We start from the raw sequence: 20248 nt of genomic DNA on the forward strand, positions 1-20248 counted from the left end.
TCGTACTGATTTAATGAGTTTATTTTTAAAGAGCATCAGCTAGAAATCTGACAGATTCGAATAATTCAATCATTAGCAACGAATGTTTAGTCTGGATCGGTCTTGAGAAACCTAAAAGAATTTCAAAATAGACACCTTACATTCCCTGATGGAAATCTTAATGACCTTATTTTTAATGACTCCTGCAGTGTACCTAAATTGCGTTCTGTATTGAAACTCTTTTACAGTTCTTATTACAATTTTTTTAACTGAGTGTGTTCGCTGAAATAAACGTATATCTGTGTTCAATGGCATTTGCAAATTCATAATATCTCAAACCAGGCACCGTCGCGCCAAACCATATGAAGCAGAGAATTTCCGTATTGATATGTCTGTATGGCATGAACAATTTTCCATATAATTCGCAAAGTATCGTGAAGCAGTATCTAGAATGTGAGTAATAATAAAATAAAAATATTCCACATACTAACTGTTAAGTTCAGAGTAACTTCCGTTTTGTTAGATTCTTGATGACTTTTTTTATTAGTCTGTGTTTAATTTCTACCAGTTTCTATTTAGCGATAAAACTATCAGGGCAGCACGATATGAGGACACTATTATTGGTAAACTAACAGCATTCTTCTATCACAAAGTAGCGCAAGTTTTCTTTTGGAGATTGATGGTACTTTCCTAATACCTCTTATTTATCTACGACTTGCAGAAGCACGTTTGGATTCTTTTGGGAGGTGTCACGATATGTTATTACTCCACAATCGATTAGAGCTAATAAACATTTATGTCAAATTTTACAAGGGAAGATGTGACCACCGGGGTGTTGCAGTTAGACTTTACTTTATTCAACAACTACTTTCGACAGCATTATAGTCATCTGGTGTAACGTAATTCAGTAACGCTGCTTAAGGTCGTAAGACATTGTCATCATCTGCCATGAATCATTAAAAATTATGAGCATTTGTGTATAGGCCTGTGAATTGGTAGTCTATGAGATCTTCGTACTTTACAAAAAGCTGATTTATCTGTAAATAAAAATTATAATTAATTTTAAGCTGCAGTGTTGATATTAGTGTGTTCATACTGTTTGTTGCCATATAGTACATTGACAATCTGGTGCGTGTGCGTGAGTGTGTGTGTGTGTGTGTGTGTGTGTGTGTGTGTGTGTGTGTGTGTGTTTGACCTCCTGTAGTTGACATGTGAACTACGAGGTCTTTTGTAACTACCATAAGCCCAGCACCCGACTGTACATGTCACCCAACATACGATTATTGTGACGCACCGTAAGTAACGGATGAACATGAACCAACACAGCAGGAACGTCTATGTTACCATAGATGTAAGCTATAAAGTGACCAAACGGCATTTAAAATCTGACACCCAAAGTGTATTTCCTTCCACGCATAGCTCCACCTGGTATTCGACATGAAGCTGCTTCAGATGTCAAAGTTGAAGGTTGCCTGGTTCATCCTTCACGGACATAGTTCTCTATCGAATTTATGGTGTCGGCTACTTCGTTTTACCACTGCTGATGTGGAGGAAACTATAGTCAAATATTGAAGACTTAAATTTTTCGGCCATGAAGAAAGACTGAACCATAGTGATCATGTATACTAGGATGTTGATAATTTGCCTAACTGGACGCCTATACACATCTGCAGATTCAAGAACAACCTGGAGAAGAAACGGGGTATATTGAAATTAATGGCCATCTGCTGCGGATGCGGCAAGCTTCGGATGCATAATATTTTAATATCAAACATGGAGAGGTTCCCGCAGGAAAATAATCTTCTCTCAAAGACTCATCACGGATTCAGGGGAAAGCAAGCTGTATGAAAGACAGCGTGCTGCATGCCTAGACGATATCTACCAAGCAGTACCTTTATATGACATCTCCGATTTTCGCAACACGTTAGAACTGTACTAACCAAGGTATAACAATATGGGGTGTCTTCACAGACATGTGATTGATTCGATGAATAGTTGACTAATAGGAACAATTTCATTATGCTGGATGGCCAGTGTTCAACAGAAAGGAGGGTAGTAATTGGTGTGCCCCAACGAAGGTTTGTAGGCTCACCGGCCATGATTAGTGGCATAGGCCTATCCAGAAAATAAGTGTACTGTGACCATAACGGGCTGTAGTTCTCTCTTTTTAGCATTGACAACACTGAGTGATAGAGGGAGATCCCCTGAGCACAGAAAGTATCGCAGGAAGACGGTAGTACGTAAATTCGCGTTGTAGTGTCTAGTTGCGTTGAAGACGTCGCTAAGAAATCTCGCTAAGTGCGAGGCACGTGCTGTGATTCGCTTCCTACTCGCGGACGGAATAACACCTTCCGAAATTTTTTCGCAAATCAAAACAGTTTACGGCGGAGGTCTTATGAACAGAACGAGTGTGTTTAAGTGGTGTACGGAGTTTAGTGGAGACACAACAAAAACAGGAATTAAAGACCTTCCTTTTGAATGATGAGTTGGCTCAAAAAGTCAAGGAAACTGTTCGTGAATATCGCTAACTGACTTTGGGTCCCAAAACAGCTGACAGAGCAGCACAAGAGAAATCGGGTCACTAGCACCCGCGAGTTTCTTGAGTGACTTGAACTGGAACGTGTGGGTTTACCGAGTGCTGTTGTGACTAGAGACGAAACGTAGGTGACTCATTATACGCCTGAGACAAAAAACAGTCGTTACTCTGGCGTCGCACCAATTCCCCATCTACCAAAAACTTCAAAACCACAATTTCTGGCAAAAAATCACGTTGTCAGTGTTTTGGGAACGAAAAGGCATCATTTTGGTTGAATTTCTACCTCAGCTGGAGACCATCAATTCACCAATTCACAACGATATTTTCAGATCTTAAAAAAACTCAAAAAGAGCGCTCAAACCAAAAGGAGAGGAATGCTGACGAAAGTAGTGTGCATGTCGCACGACAACACCCTTCCTCACACAGCCTTAGCCACCAAGGCGCTCTTGGACTCATTTTGTAGGAATGTTTTAAACCATTACTTGTATTCCCCTGGCTTGGGGCCTTCTGTTTGTCTTGCTTTCACCTCCCTGACAGCTCATATGAGTGGAATCGAATTTTCAACCTACAAGCAAGTGGAGAAAAAGGGTCTGAGGTAGGGGAAGAGCTGGTGGGAGAGTTCTTCGAGGAGGGCATAAAGAAACTTGTGTCACAGCTCACCACATGCATTGAACCGCACGGCAATGATGTGGAAAAATAGTCAACCAGTGTATCAACAATATCCTGTAGCTTTTTCAAATATGCTTTTTCTAATAAGATATAAAAATCTAGTGCACTAATTTTCTGAACATGCCTCTTACTAGTCGCCACCTTAAATGGGCACACTGATCGCTCTGGAGCGCTGTAAATGGTGTAAAACTGGTACCATGGGGTGTGTGAGCCACCACCTGTGATGTAAACGCCGCAGTGAAATGGTGTGTACGTGTCCGCCATTCCTATGGTTTCGGCGCAGTGGCATGGCTTTCCGTGGAGATGTGTCAGAACGGCAGTAAGAAGCTATGGTGTTTGGGCGTGCCACTAGCCACATCGTGAATGACGATTTGTTGGTGTATCAGTACGGGCTCTCTAACGTGACTACATGGAATAGTGTACCACTCGATGCCATACAGCACGGCGTAAGAACAATGGACGTAGATTATCCTAACCAACAGGGACCGGAGACAAGTGTCCAGCCTTGACAATGACAATCGGTTTCAAACACGATTGAAATTGTTGTTGTTAGCAGATGCAAGTAACAGTTGGCCCGAGTGATATTCTTGTCAGCTTTGATGCTGTATTCTTTATTATCCTGTACATTTCTGTGAACGAGGCATTTCCTATATAGAAAATACTTTTTCCATTGATGAGGTAGGTTTAATTAGACACTGTCTCTCCACAACTCATTTTGAATGCAGCAGTGAATTTTACGAGCAAATTGTGTCGTTCTCTAACTAGAACTTTTGCCTATTTGTTTGTGGAGATTTTCGAACAACGGGCGCTGCAGACAGCCTGCTATGTGCATGAATCTTAGTAATATGGACACACAATGAAGAGAAATTGGACTTCTTCTTGGTACATCTCGTAGTATCAACGCAAAAACTCAATTCAGGATGGGCAGCTCAAATTTCTGGGCTATCTGTGATCAAACGCGTGTACAGGACTTTGAGCCATAAGATGTACAGAAAAGCCACACGCACTGATCTACACCTCCATTCATCACCCAAGACATAAAGGAGGTGTCATTAAGCCCTTGGTGGACAGAGGTACGAAAATTTACAATATGAAATGAATCACTTACGGTCGGGTTTCAAGAAAAATTGTTACTGCAGTAAGGAAGTACATCAAGTACTCCATCTAACAAGTATGGTGTTGAAACTTTCCTTAGACCCACCAAGAAGATAAAAAAAAGTTTCGCAATGGCCAAAGATATACGTCATGCACTAACGACATCTGAGGCGTACAAAATTCCATGTAGTTGTGGTCAGATGTACATTGGAACGACAAAAATAAGTGTTACCTCCCGCTTAACCGAACGCAAAACGAACTGCCGCTTGGGACATACATAATAATCGACCATAGAAAAACAAGTTTTCCGAGATGTGAGCCGTAAAAGAAAATTCATTGAGATGAAAGTTTTAGCAGAGACAACGTGGTATTACTGCAGCATGTATAGAGAAGCGATAGCGATTACAAACACAATAATAACTTTAACAGGAAAGAGCAAGATGTTAAATTAGGTAAAACATGGATGTCAGTCTGCGTCAACGTAATGACAATCAATTACTTGTAATCTAGAACAGAAATGTGAGACAGAGATAATAACGCAATCGGGTTGAAATGCACAAAGGTGGAGCCATCTGTACAACTCTTATAAATGCGGTGGTCCATCGAGCCCTCGATGGAGTTGCCGTTCTTTGTTTCAAAACCGAGGACGTCACCCACAGTCGGAGATGAAACGTCAAGGAAGGGCTTTATACGGATCATTACTGAATTCCCTCTACAGACTTTGAGGACATGTTCCTTACGCCAAAATAATAAAAAATTTTCTAGTGAACTTTGGGTCTAAAATGTGTACCTTAAGAGCTATGATCACTTGTATATCTTCGATACTGTGAAACACATCTCTTCTACTGCTAGCTCTTTGCTTCTCGTATTTTGAGGGGAAGTAGTATGGACCAAAACCAGAAAAAGTCTAGTATTCACTTACTCTAAAATATCTACCTCAAGAACTATGAGAACCTACTCATAGAAGACATGTGTTTCACAGTAGTGAAGGCGATCAAGTGCTCGTAGTTCTTAAGGTATGCTTTTAAGAGCCCGTATTTACTGGGAATTTTTTCTTGTTTTGGTGGAAGGAGACTGTCCTAGGACTCACTAAAGGGAACTTAGTTACACACTGTATATCGAGTACAGCCTCTTTGTCTGGAATTCTTAGCTAAAGAGAAAGATAATGTGTGTTGGCGGCACAAATAAAGAAGGACGAAAAGAGGCGGGGTTTAAGTATCTTTTGTTGGGATTTATACAGACACATACATATGGCGTAAGTTACCTAAGACATAACACATCTTTCATTTCGCGAACGTTTCCAGGTGTCGAAACGAGGTTTTCGGCAAATGATAGTACGCTAAGTCACATGTATTTTGGTGTGTGATTAAGTGGCTTACATTTTGTGTCGATCGAGATAGTGAAGCAATTATGATTTTTTAAATATCATGATATTTTTAACGGCATCCGAAATCCCCTGAAAAGACGCGTACAGTGATATAACGCTTGTTAATGTTGAGGTTGAAACTCTTCGCGAAAGAATCCGAGAAATGTACTTAAATTGGAAAGCAATGTGGGCAGAGTCCGCTACTGCGGTGTAAACACCACCAAGAAGAGCTCCCGTGCGAGGCCCAGTCATTATATGCAGCAAGCCAGGTTTACACGTTGCTTGCTGTGGCGATCGTCTGGCGTAGTTGGGACTTCATGGAAGAATGCATCTTTTCGTTCTCCTCATAGAAAGACATCAAAAGGGGTTAGATCAAGAGACCTGGCCAGCCGTCATATTGAAACTACATACACCGCCACTTATCCAGTGATACCTGTTCGAGAAGAGCAGTTCGAAACAATGTGTGTGTACCTCTTTCAATGTAACACGCCTGGGACGAACTAATGCCCCATAATGGCAATTCCTATGATGCCGCACCATAGCGTTACACTTCACGGTCATTGTTGTTGTACCTGGCGCAACCAGCGTGGATTTTCAGCTGCCCCAGTAGCGCATGTTATGTAAATTTACGTTACCGTGGTTCGCAAATGTTACAACGTCGGTAAACAGCACACGTTGGGAAAACGTAGTGTTATCTCCCAAGAGATGCAGAGCAAACAAGCAAAATACTATACGATTTTCGAAATCAAGTCCTCTGTGTGCTTGACATAGTGACAGATGGTAAGGGTGGAACTCACGTGTAATTCGAATGACACTAGTCTGGCTGATCCCAGACTACTTGACAATACGTCTCGTTCCTCTATTCGCCATATAAAATTAGTATGTCTAACTTCTCAATGGTATACATGTCTGCATGTAAGGAATATTGAAGCCGAAATGACCTGCCGACAGACAACGCAGTTCCTGCTAGTTCTGCAGAGCAGACAAGTAAACAGCGAAACGCTTGATACAACGACTTAGCCTGGCATGAGCCTGTTTATAACGCCATAGCCGATTACTATCGACTTGTCCTCCAATTTTAAAATATTTCTCGGGTTCTTTTCCGAAGAGTTACAACCTCGACATAACAAGCACTATATCACCGTGCTCGTCTTTCAAGTCCTTTCTAATGCTGTTAAGAAGTATATCATAATATTTTAAAAAAATCATACTTGCTTCAACATCGCGATCGATACAAGAGTTAAGGCTCTTTATCACACAACAAAGCAAACGCCCCTTAGCGTACTATCATTTGCCGGAAACCACGTGCCGATACCTGAAACCGTACACGAAATAAATTTGTGTTACTTCTTACGTGACTCGCCCTGTATACCGCCATACACCGAAGTGACGGAAATCATGGCATAGCCATATGCACAAATACAGATTGCGGTAGTATCATGTACTCAAGATATAAAAGGGCAGTGCATACGCAAAGCTGTCATCTGTATTCAGGTGATCCTTGTGGAAAGGTTTCCGACGTGATTATAACAGCAGGACGGACATTAACAGACCTTGAACCCGGAATGGCAGCTGGAGCAAGACACGTGGAACATTTCATTTCGGAAATCGTTAGGAAAGACAATATTCCGAGATCCACAGTGTCAAGGGCATGGCAATAGTACCAGATTTCAAGCATTACCTCTCACCACGGACAACGCAGTGCCCGAAGGCCTTCACATAAAGGCCGAGTGCAGTGGCATTTGCGTAGAGTTGTCAATGCTAACAGATAAACAGCACTGCTTGAAATTATCACAGGTAGCAATGTGGGTCGTACGACGAACTTATCCATGAAACAGTGCGGCGAAATTTGGCTTTATTGGGCTGTAGCAGCAGATGAACTACGAGAGTGCCTTTGCTAACAGCACGGTATGTCCTGCAGCCGCTTCAGTCTGGAATCGCGTGACCGCTACGGTCGCAGGTTCGAATCCTGCCTCGGGCATGGATGTGTGTAATGTCCTTAGGTTAGTTAGGTTTAAGTAGTTCTAAGTTCTAGGGGACTGATGACCACAGAAGGTAAGTCCCATAGTACTCACAGCCATTTGAACCATTTTTTTGTCCTGCAGCGCCTCTCCTGGGATCGTGACCACATCGGTTGGACCCTAAGCGACAGGTAAATCGTCCTGTCAGACGAGTCCTAATTTCAGTTGGTAAGAGCTTATGGTATTGTTTGGGTATGCCGCAGACCCCACGAAGCCATGGACCCTTGTTGTCAACAAGGCACTGTTCAAGCTAGTGGTGGATCCATAATTGTGTGGGCTGTGTTTAGATGGAACAGACTGGGTGCTCTGGTTCAAACTGAAGCGATCATTGACTGGAAACTGTTATGTTCGGCTACTTGGAAACCATTCGCAGCCATTCATGGTCTTCATGTTCCCAAACAACTATGTCATGTCCCCAGGCCATAGTTGTTTGTGATTGGTTCGAAGAACATTTTGTACTATTCGATCGTATGATTTGGCCCCTCAGATTGGCCAACATAAACCCCATCGAAATTTAGTAGAATATTATCGAGAGGTCAGTTCATGCACAGCATCCTGCACTGGCAAGACTTTCACAATTATGGACGACTAAAGAGGCAGCATAGCTCCATACTTCTGCAGGGGACTTCCAACGACTTGTTGAGCCCATGCCACGTCTAGGTGTTGCAGTATTCCGGGAGAAAGGAAATGCAATATACCATACTAGGAGATATGCCATGACTTTTATCACCTCAGTGTATATGGGATCGTAGCTCCAAAATTATCATATTATTGTCATAACAAATTAATTACTGCCTTAATTCAACAAATATAGAAAGACAGTCAAAATACAGTTGCCAAAGATGTTATGTCAGTCCATGTAAACGGTATATACGTCACTCGATAGTGGTAATTGCACTGAAACCTTTCTGTAGCGGAAGTGAAAGAAAATAAAATTTATATCTAGTAGCAGCAAGTATGGACACTCGCTACAGATATTAGAGACCTCTGTCATTTAGTGAGATAGTTCCTTCACATGCTAAAATAAACTTTTCAGCCGTGAACAGGCATACAAACAGTTCATAAAAGCCCCACCATACCCTCACTTCAATGTTGTGTGCATACAACATCGCCTAACAACAACAGATACCTGTACATCAATGCTGTGCATTACGCATCAGTTATGAGTGAGCTGCATAAGAATGTACAGGAACTGGGTGTCGTTGTCGTGCTACTCTAAGATCGATATATTGGGAATGGGGATCTTGGGCACTTCTCGATAGATGTGACCACGATAGTTAGAAATCGAAATACCAAGACAGCAGTCGTCACTCTTATCCGAAGCTATCTTGTCATCAAAGCTACGCAACCGTATGACTAGCAAGCTGTTAGAATAGATATATGTACCCCTAAATGAAACCAGTGTAGAAATAACCCTAGCAAATCGGACAGAGGCTATTACAGTAACTTCATGTCGTGAGAAGTTAAACAGCATACGACCCATAGCCACCATAATGTCATACCCCTTGACGTCGGAACAGTAACCGAAATTTCTTGAAACAGTGATAGCACTGGAAGGCTGTGATTTAAAGAGAGTAAACTGAAATTCAGTTATTGCGGAAATAGCATCTAAGATAAACATTTACCTGGAAACGAAGACAGGGCGCATGTTCTTACTGGGCTCCTTCGGCGGGCACAGGCAAGTCAGGGCTGTTCCCAAGACACCTTGGAACAGCGAATTAACAGAGTTGCGTGCAATGTCCGTAGTGTAAGGAGGATTCATCAGCAGGGACGAAGAATACTGAGGGATAACTACGTGCCGACATCTTAAACCAATATATAAAATTAACAAGTAAACCTACCGAAGGGATGCCCATAGATTTTGATCGACATTGAATATTTTGCAGTGTTGAGCAAAATAAGACACATGTTTTTTATAAGTGCCCTTACGACCGTTGAGGGCTTCAAACATTCCTTGAAAGAAAACGAGTTTAATACTTCTGAACGAATACTGCTGAAATGTTAACAGATACAACAGAAACTTCAAACGAAAGTTCTGTGGTTTTTAATGTACGTTACAGTGGTGCACCCATATTTTTCGAAATACACATTTTCTTTTTTTCGAAATCCCTTCCCTCCCTCATTATTTGGTTTTTCATTTCGACGTTCGACTAACAGCAAAACGTACAGCAACGTTTTTACAAAACTCAATCACATATGATGGAGTTTTTCAAAGACGCATTGTCAGAAATACCTCTATATCGCTGCATTTGCACCCGATATGTGTCGTTGGGTTGTTTTCATAAATATTTCCCCGATAAATATATACTAAATGTATATTCTACATACATTGATCTATATTTTTTTCTCTCAGCTTCATGAAATATAAAATATCGTTGTTGTATTTGTATTTTCTTTTTATATTTGGTATTTTTTCTTTTTTTGGGGGCGGGGGGGGAGGTATAACCTTTAGTGATTTGTGATATTCGTGTTAAATTTGAAACTGTTTAGCCGGCCGGGGTGGCCGAGCGGTTCTAGGCGCTACAGTCTGGAACCGCACGACCACTACTGTCGCAGGCTCGAATCCTACCTCGGGCATGGATGTGTGTGATGTCCTTAGGTTAGTTAGATTCAAGTAATTCTAAGTTCTAAGGGACTGATGACCTCAGAAATTAAGTCCCATAGTGCTCAGAGCCATTGGAACAATTTTTTGAAACTGTTTGTACAGTATTGTTGTAACATTATTGTAAATCTGTACAATAATGAGGAAGTGCAGAATTGTTTCCTGAATGCATTGAACCTCTCTTTCCCTCATCCGACCAACCTTAGCCAAGCGCAGCGACAGTGGATTATTAGTATGTTATTAGGTTAGGTTAGTGTTTAACGTCCCGTCGACAACGAGGTAATTAGAGACGGAGCGCAAGCTCGGGTTAGGGAAGGATTGGGAAGGAAATCGGCCGTGCCCTTGCAAAGGAACCATCCCGGCATTTGCCTGAAACGATTTAGGGAAATCACGGAAAACCTAAATCAGGATGGCTGGAGACGGGATTGAACCGTCGTCCTCCCGAATGCGAGTCCAGGTGACAGTGGAGTGGGAGTAAGTGGTGTGAAGAAAACGCTGCATGCCGGGACGCTTAGTTCACATCATTGATTGTGACGCCGACACGCCGAACATTGGATGTGCAGTCCACTCTTTGCTCACGCCTTTGAGACACAGGACACTTTATTACCATTTACAAAAAGTTTTCAGCCACAATATAACATGGAAACTATGATCACTAGCTTAGAAATTACTTTTGCATCACAGAAGATTTGATTACAGATGCTGCTGACAATGACATTTTTGTGGAAAGTCACACTACTAAAAGGTTTGAAGACGAAAGAAAACGTGACATAGACACTGAGTACAAACAAAAAGCCGTTAAATTTAGTTGCTGTGGTAAAAACAAATTTGAAACTGTAAAACATAGATGCAGAAAAGTCACAAAGAGAGAAGATCTGTATGTGTGGAAAGCACAAACTGCTGCGGGTGAGATGGGAAATGAGAAGTTATTAGATACATCCGAATACGTATTAGATAAATTTTTAATGTCCATGGACATGTCAGTACGGATACATGATCTGGGTATAAAGAGATGGGCTTTACAAGCGACGGGTGATGGTAATTTATCACAATATTTGTTCAAGGTTTCCTCAAAATAGATTCAAAATTTTAAAGTAAGACACCGAACTGTTACAAGGAAAATCAATAAACTCATCACTCAAACGCAAATAGCGAATAAAGCAGAATTGAGAAGAAAACCTTACGAATTTGTGAAGACTGAAGTCAAAAAATGTATTGATTGGCGAAGCCAACATGTATAATTCTTACCAGTCAAGATTTAATTTGGAAATACATGTAGGACCAACATTATCCTTCAGAGGAACATCAAAAATTGATATTCTAGCGAAATTCCTGAGTGCCTTAACACGTAGTTACGCGACAAGTTCAATTATAATTGCAAGCAGGAATTTAATGTCCCCATTGCTCGTAGTGGCCGAAGAAAAAAATGGCAAGTTCGCATCAGAACTTGAAAAAGATTTATACAAAGCAGATAATACCGTCGTGTTCGCTTTTACGTCCGGTAAACTGACATCGAAGCTCCTAAGGTAATGGTTTGGACAGATTTATGCACCTAATATGAATGAAAAATGTTTGTAGAATCATGAACTAGACTGAAAGAAAAAAAAATTACCACCATTCATAAACAATGAAAAGAGATGAATATTTTAACCATTCCTGGCGGAACGGTAAGTGTGATTTGCCTGTTAGACGTACATACATTTCTGTTGTGGAAAAATTCCATGAAACATTTTTCAGACGTAATTATTGTCATTAAACTGCTATAGTCCGATGTGCTTGGTGCGTAAAATCAAAGTGCATTCAGCATTTTTTTGATCTGAAAAATTCTTTGCTTTCTCATTTCTGTACAGATTTACAATACTGTTACAACAATAACGTACAAAAATTTCAAATACAGTGTGAATCTGAAAAGATTACAATTTCAAACCAAGAAATTACACCAAATGTAAAAAGAAAGCACAAACACAACAGAAAATATTTTATATTTCGTAAAATTAAAGGAATAGAATAGAATATTACATGTAGAATATACATTTAGTATATATTTATCTGGTAACGACTTATTAAATAAGCCAACGTGACAATTGGCATTGAAGCGAACACATATCGTTTGCGCGCACAACGATATACAGATATTTCTAGCTCATTTCTGATAAATGCTTCTTTGGAGTACCACTTCATCATATATGACTAACTTTGGTATTGACAATTCTATACGTTTTTCTGTTAGTCAGATGTCGAAATGGAAAACAAAATAGTGTGGGGGGAGAGGGAAGGGACTTCGAAAAAAACCTACTTTTTCGACAAATCTGGGTGCACCGTTGTAGCGTACCTTCGAAACTATTTTATTTGAAGCTTTTTATTTATTATCATTTCAACTGTATTCATTCACTTTTTTTGGAGGAGGTGTTCCACCCCCTTGACGGCCGTATGGGCATGTATAAAAAAAATATGTGTATGTTATATTGTTCTACACTACGACATATTCAGTGCCAATCAAAATTGAAGTGTATCGCTTGAGTAGGTTTACTTGTAAGATTCAAAACAATACGAAGGGGCGTTAAGAACGTTTTCTGAATGAGGCAGTCAGAAGAGAGTTAGGGGTCGGCCGGATGACCTTACTGAAAAAATTAGGCCCCCATCGCATTGTCCACAGGGCGCAAGATCGATGGAACAGATGACTCGACGGACTCGGCCGATTATTTACGAAACACCATCCCCCCTCTCTCTGGACATACGCTCTGAAATAGCACAGACCATCGGAAACTTCGAAATCTATCGCACACTTCAACAAAATGAAAACAATGTAATTACAACGTCAGCTTATAATAATGGCTATGATCTTGTCATAATAGCAAACCGCACAACAAATTATAAACAAAAACCCCATGTCCACAGAACAGTAATTCACACAACATTCATATCCAAACAAATCAGGCTGCATGAAATTTTCACATGTCTTACCTGCATTTTTCTCTATAAATCTGTAAAATAAGTTTGTAATGCACTAATTCGCTAATTCTGGCTTATTTCTCCGCACTTAACGCCCTACGTTTAATGTGACATACGTCTACAATTTGATGTAACAGTAATACACGCTTTCTTCCCCAAAATGCCGTATCATTGTAATGTACGTATCTTTGTATTGCAGTGTCTTTGACACTCATGCACTTTGTATTCATATGATGGGAATGAATCCAAACACGTGGTATGGAATAGTAATTTATTTGTGGCCTAACGGAAGTGCTTAATAATGAAAATCAAAGCGTGTGAATGTGAAAATACCAAGGACTATATCGGTACGTTTCGTTGGAGATCATCCGCAAAAACAAATGTCCCGGATCGACATTTCAAGTAAGTTGCATTCAAATACAAGTCTATAGCTCACCCATCCTTATTACGCGTGTGTAAGTATGTATTATTGTTTACTGTAAGCAATTTGCCAGTAAACGAACATGATATGTTTTCTCACGAAAGCACGAAAACCGTCTGATGATGAATTATATTTATTCGAAAGCGATAACGGCCCTTTTTGAATGAAATAACTTAAAACTAATTTGCGACTGGTCGCTGCTGGACACCAGCAATAGATGTCACGACAGACGGATCCGAAAGTTTAAAAAGTGGCGTGTAGCATTATGCCATCAGTAGAGAATCAGTAAGAACGCAATGGGTGGGACACGAGAGCTCAGTGACTTCGGAAGTGGGCTAGTCATTAGATGCCCCTGGGACATTCCATCCTGTCTAGAGCTGACCAAGTCAACTGCTGGTGATGAGACTGTGAAGTGGAAACGCGAAGGAACAACTACAGCTATACCGAGAAAGGCAGACGCCGTGTACTGATGGGCTGGGACCGTCGAGCATTGGGCGTGGGGGTGGGGGTTGTAAACAGTCGCACGAAAGCAGCGGAAGCAATCAGTCGAGAGTTACAAACTGCTAGCAGCAGTCCAATTAGCACAGTGGCTTTGCGCAGGGAGTTAAAAGGAATGGGGCACAATCGGCGAGTAGCTCCTCATAGGGCACAATCGGCGAGTAGCTCCTCATAGGGCACAAAGTTCTTAGTCAGTACTAAGTAACGCTTGAGGTGGAGTAAAAGGCGACGCCACTGGACAGTGGATGACAGGAAACGAGCGACTTGGAGTGATAAATCGCGCTTTACCCTGTGTCAATCCGGTGGAAAGGTTTGGGTTTGGCAAATGCCTAGAGAACGTTACAGGCCATAACCTGCTGCGCCAGCAGTGGAATACGGAGGAGTTTGTGTTACGGTATGGGAATGTTTATCGTGGTTGGAGTCTGGTCCCCTTATTTCACTTAAGAAAATGCTACGTCCGGAAAGATATGAACTCGTTTGACATCAGCGTGTACTGCACGAACTGTTCGCAGGCGATATCTGCTTCTATAAGAATGACGAAGCACTCTGTCATAAAGCAAGATCTGTGAGATAATGGTTTGTGGACAATAACATTCCTGAAATGCCCTGGCTTGCCCAGAATCCTGACCTCAACCCAATGGAACACCTGATACGTGGACTAGAACGTCAACTAGAACGTCAACTCCCTCCAGACAGAATCATCTAGCATCAGTATCTTCTCTGATTTAAGCTCTTGAGGAAGAGTGGGCTGCCACTCCTTCATAGACATTCACATATCCTCAACATAATTCGAGACATCATAAAGGCTAAAGGTTTACGCACTCCATAACAATTTCCACTAATAGGTCCTGTACACTTTCAATCAGATAGTGTATTTTCTTTTCCTGTGTGAGCAATATATCCTGTGTGTTTGCCCATACATTCTGGTTATACCTTTTACACGAAGAATGACGAGTTGCACCACAGTTAGAAGTCCGCGCTGAACTGTAAGTTCCCCTATGACTGGCTGCGAAAGTCAGTTCACCTCCAATACGACAACGCGCAGTAAGGCAGTGTAGTGTTCAAACCAACATTCGGAACGAGGACACCTATATCTTAGACGATAGTAAATGCAAAGCAGTCATCAAATTTCAATACAACATTCCTTTACTACGTGCTGTCGTACCTTTGCATTAACTTGCAGAGACTGTTTTAGGTGCATCCTCAGTCGAACTGATCATTTCAAGAGGGTACGAGTTATAAAAGTAATACTTGACAGGAGAAGGCAGAAACTTCCTACACCAAAAACCCTCTGTGGATTTATTGATAATTTGATGTCAATGGTTGTCGAGTCTTCAAGATCTGTATAACATTGTGTATTTTTGTTTTGTAATCTATAATTTATCAAAAAGTAAATTTAAAAACTGCTAACTCATGACCTTTTTGCAATGAATAACTATTCGTCTATTCGTTACAATCAATGAACGCTATACTTGGAAAAACATGTTGATTAAAAAAACAGTAAATATCGTGAACTGCAAACGCAAATAAGACTCACTGCTTATTTTCATTTGGAGATGTAGATGCGCTTGTTATAACAGTGGTTAAGCAAAACAGAATAAAACTAGTTTGTTCCTCGTGCTGTTGCCCATTCTTGCAATTCCTCATTAAATTCCATTTATTCAGGTGGAATACACCTTTTCGCATTCAATGTATTTTGCATTGTTTTGACATTGATGGGCACCCATTTTTCAGAAAGTGCTAACTCATTGAGAAGTACGTGATCCTTAGTGAAGCTGTAAATGAACTAAAATATCACTGTGACAGAACCAACAATGAACTGTTTTGTTTTCACTTGTCCAGGATAATGTGCATCATACTCAAAACTCATCAATTTACAAGGGCAAGAAGAAATGTTATGCTCCTTAGTAAATTTTCCCATACTTGATTCAGAGAGGCAAAGCTTTTTAAACCCAACAGGCCACTAATTTTTAAATGCTAATATAGTAATATCGTCAACAGTTTGCACTGAGAATTTACTTGATGACTTTTTGATCATTATGGCATACTCTTCAAGTAAATAGGTTCTGTCGTGATGATTCATCTACTTCTTTATAGTCCTATGTTTATCATTTGTAAGTAAACTTTTCCTGTGTATAGGGAAGTAATTTTTCATCTCCTTAAATCTCCCAGCTGATACAAATCTTAAGCAAAAGTGAATCATTGTGTTATTGTTATTCTGACTGGCACACCCGGTGGATAACACGTAAAGCTCATTCGTATCTTTTGGTATATGTTTCCGGATGTAATGGTGTACAAATGAGGAAACTTCATTTCCGTCTTTCTTGGCTTCGCCTTCATCGTGAGTGCTTACGTTTCAAACTGTTTGTTTAAAACATTGACCGGTCGCTTTTTCAAGTAAAAAATAACTTGAACAGGAATATTTGGTAATGGTAAATTTTGCATGTAGTCATACTTCTGCCCACAGACATTAATTCCCTTTTCACTGCATTCAGAAAATTCATTAATTTTACCGTAAAATTTTTTGGACCTTCCACAGCGAACCATTAACCGGACTGTTAGTTTGTCACACTTAAAAAGAAAAAATTACAGCAACAGGCCACCAGCGTCTTTTCCTTTCAATTAAACACACTTCCGCATAGTCATTGCAAAAGTGACTCGAGTCAACGAAGTCGGTCGCAGTGGCCGTGCGGTTCTAGGCGCTACAGTCTGGAGCCGAGCGGCCGCTACGGTCGCAGGTTCGATTCCTGCTTCGGGCATGGATGTGTGTGATGTCCTTAGGTTAGTTAGGTTTAATTAGTTCTAAGTTCTAGGCGACTGATGACCTAAGAAGTTAAATCGCATAGTGCCCGGAGCCATTTCGGGTCAATGATTTATGAAATTTCTACGTCGACTGAAGATTTCGAACTCCGATAGTGAACCTATTTGATGGTTGACTACTGGCCTTCTTGTTAACTCAATTTCGTAAAAAAGCCGATTCATGACCTTTCTGCAATGACCGATTCAACTTAAAGCAGACTCAGAACTACGATGTGGCTTTGAATTTTTCACGTCGAAAATACTGCCCGAGATGGAAAAAGTAATAAGTGGTAGAAAAAGTCCTAGAACTGATCGACGATCTAACCCGACACCTTTGGATGCGTAGTGCGGTAGATCAAACGGTGTATGAGGAACTGCTGACAGCAGCTTTCACAGAAAGCATAGTCAATCCAACAAATCGCTTATCACTTCTCTTGCATTCGAAACGAATTATTCTGAAACAGTACGTTCTGTATGCTCTCCAAGTTTTAAGTAACGTCTGTAGATATGCGTCTAATTACAGAATGCTGCTTTCAGTCATGCGGAGCCTCATTCCCTATTTCGGTTGCAAGCAAAATCATAGCAACGTAATAAGCTGACGCTCCCATTCCTGTCCAGTGAGATGAAATAGAAAACAAAATAACCTCCGTCCTGACGATGGGAGTGGTGAAGTGTTGTTGGGCGGCAGCGGCAGCCGGATACCAATCTGACCGGCTGTCAGGACCCGCCGCCTGCACAGATTTCCATTTGAGATTTCTAATGCCTTTTAATGGCGCATGACGCAGTGTTTGCATAAACATACAAGACGAACCTGGGGGCACAGCTAAGCAGCACTGCCCCACGTGAACAAGCGCGAGGCTGCGAAACGAAAACACTTATTTCTCTGCAGAATAACAAGAAGAGAAAGAAGCGACAGGCCTGTGATGATGTTGTCTTCGAACTGCTGTTGTCTTGCCTGCTGAACTCGCGACGCGGGCAGCAGCTGATTGTTTGAGTGGCTCGCAGTTTATCTCGTTTTAGCCGCCACGTAAACGTTTGCGGGCAGGGTTTCCGGCTGCTAGCGCCGGTCGTGATTTACCGCTGACCGCTCTGATTAACCTGCGAACCCGGGATGGAGCAATTATTAAAGCGCTCGCCGCTGACGCCATAGCAAGCCTACGTCATTTTACGCCAACAACCGATACGTGAACGCGTAACAGAAACAGCAGCATCTGCGATTAAAACCGTGGCATGTCGAAAATGTTTCAGGAACAAGTAACTGAAACGACGTGTGATACTTCAGCTCGTCACATACAGTAGCAAAAGCAAAAATGAACAGACGCTCTTTCTGAAGTTATTTAACACAGCTTTAAACGTTTATACGTAAATTCTCATCTCATTATAGGACTTATAGGCGTTGTAGTAAGACTTTGCTAGATACGTGCACTAATGGTATGAACTCTAGACTGGCGCCTGAGTGCACCTTCTTAGGCATATAATAAAGGAAAATTTCAGTCGATTAGACTAACCCTGTTCCACTGAACAGCACTTACTCGAAATTTATCCATAAAGAGTAACAACGGCCTCGAAACTTCCTGACGTTACACCTGTGAGATAGACAAGTACTATAACGTGCAATTTTTTTTCCCGAAAGTATTTATGTCCAAGTATTAATCACGTTTATGGCATGCTTGATCCTGGGTACACACAAACGTGACAAAAGTCACAGAATACCTCCTAATATCGTGTCGGACCTCCTCTTGTCCGCAGCTAGACGTGGCATGGACTCAATAAGTCGTTGGAAGCCCCTGCAGAAATATATAGCCATGCTGCCTCTGTAGCGGTCCATACCTGCGAAAGTGTTTCTGGTGCAAGATTTTGAAAACACGAACTAACCTCTCGATTATTTCCCATAAGTGTTCGATAGTATTCAGGTCGAGTGACCTGGCTGGCCAAATCATTCACTCGAATTGTCTAGAACGTTCTGCAAACCAATCGCGAGCAGTTGTGGCCTGGTGACTCGGCGTATTGTCATTCATGAAAATTCCATCGTTGTTCGGGAACATGAAGTCCATGAGTGTCCGTAAATGATCTCCAAGTAGCCGAACATAACGATCTCCGGTCAATGATCGTCTCAGTTGGATCAGAGGACTCAGTACATTCTACATAAACACAGCCCATACTATTAAGGAGAAGCCACCAGCCTACACAGTGCCGTGTCAACAACTTGGGTCCATGGCTTCATGGAGTTTGCACAACACTAGAACCCGACCATCACCCCTTGCCAACTGAAATCGGGACTCTGTAGGCCAGGTCACGCTTTTCCAGTCGGTTACGGTCAAACCGATCTGTTGACGACCGCAAGAGAGGCTTTGCAGGCGATGTCGTGCTGTTAGCACAGGCACTCGTGTCGGTCGTCTGCTGCCATAGCCCATTAACGCACTGTCCTAATGGATACGTTCGTCGTAAGTCCGACTATGATTTTTGCGGTTATTTCACGCAGTGTCGCTTCTTCTGTTAGCACTGACAGCTCTACGTAAACATCGCTGCTTTTGGTCTTTAAGTAAAGGCTGTCGGCTACTGCACTGTCCGTGGTGAGAGGTAATACCTGTAATTTGGTATTCTCGGCACAGTCTTGACACTGTTGATCTCGGAATCTTGAATTTCCAAACGATTTTCGAAATGGAATGTCCCATGCGTCTAGCTCGAACTGCCATTCCGCATTCACAGTCTGTTAAATCCCGTCGTGTTGTTATAACCACGTTGGAAACCTCTTCGCACGGATCACTTGCGTACAAATGACAGCTCTGCCGATGCAGTGCCCTTTTACACCTTGTGTATGCTATACTACCGACTTCTGTACATGTGCATATCGCTAGCCCATTACTTTTCTCATCTCAGAGTAGTAGCCTAGGAATATGGGAACTGTTCAGTTAGATTTCCGACTGAGAAGATTTGCTGGTCTTTCTATCGTACCGTAGATCTTGAAGAGAGGTAAGTTTGCTCTGCTTCAGCTTATAGGGTAGAATTCACCTGGAAGGTGCTTCATAAACAAGTTGTTGTATTTCATACATATTTCTTTTGCATTATACCCAGATTCAAATTTAATATGTGTTTACTTCTTTCTAGTCCTTGAAATTATGTTCCAAATAGCAATTAAATATAAATGGAAAAAATGGCTTGCTAAAATCATGTAGTATATTTTTTTATAGTGCAGATAAACTACTGGCCATTAAAATTGCTACACCAAGAAGAAATGCAGATGATAAACGGGTATTCATTGGACAAATATATTATACTAGAACTGACATGTGATTACATTTTCACGCAA

Source organism: Schistocerca cancellata, chromosome 4 (genome assembly GCF_023864275.1).
Source record: "Schistocerca cancellata isolate TAMUIC-IGC-003103 chromosome 4, iqSchCanc2.1, whole genome shotgun sequence".
In the NCBI taxonomy this organism is placed as follows: Eukaryota; Metazoa; Arthropoda; class Insecta; order Orthoptera; family Acrididae; genus Schistocerca; species Schistocerca cancellata.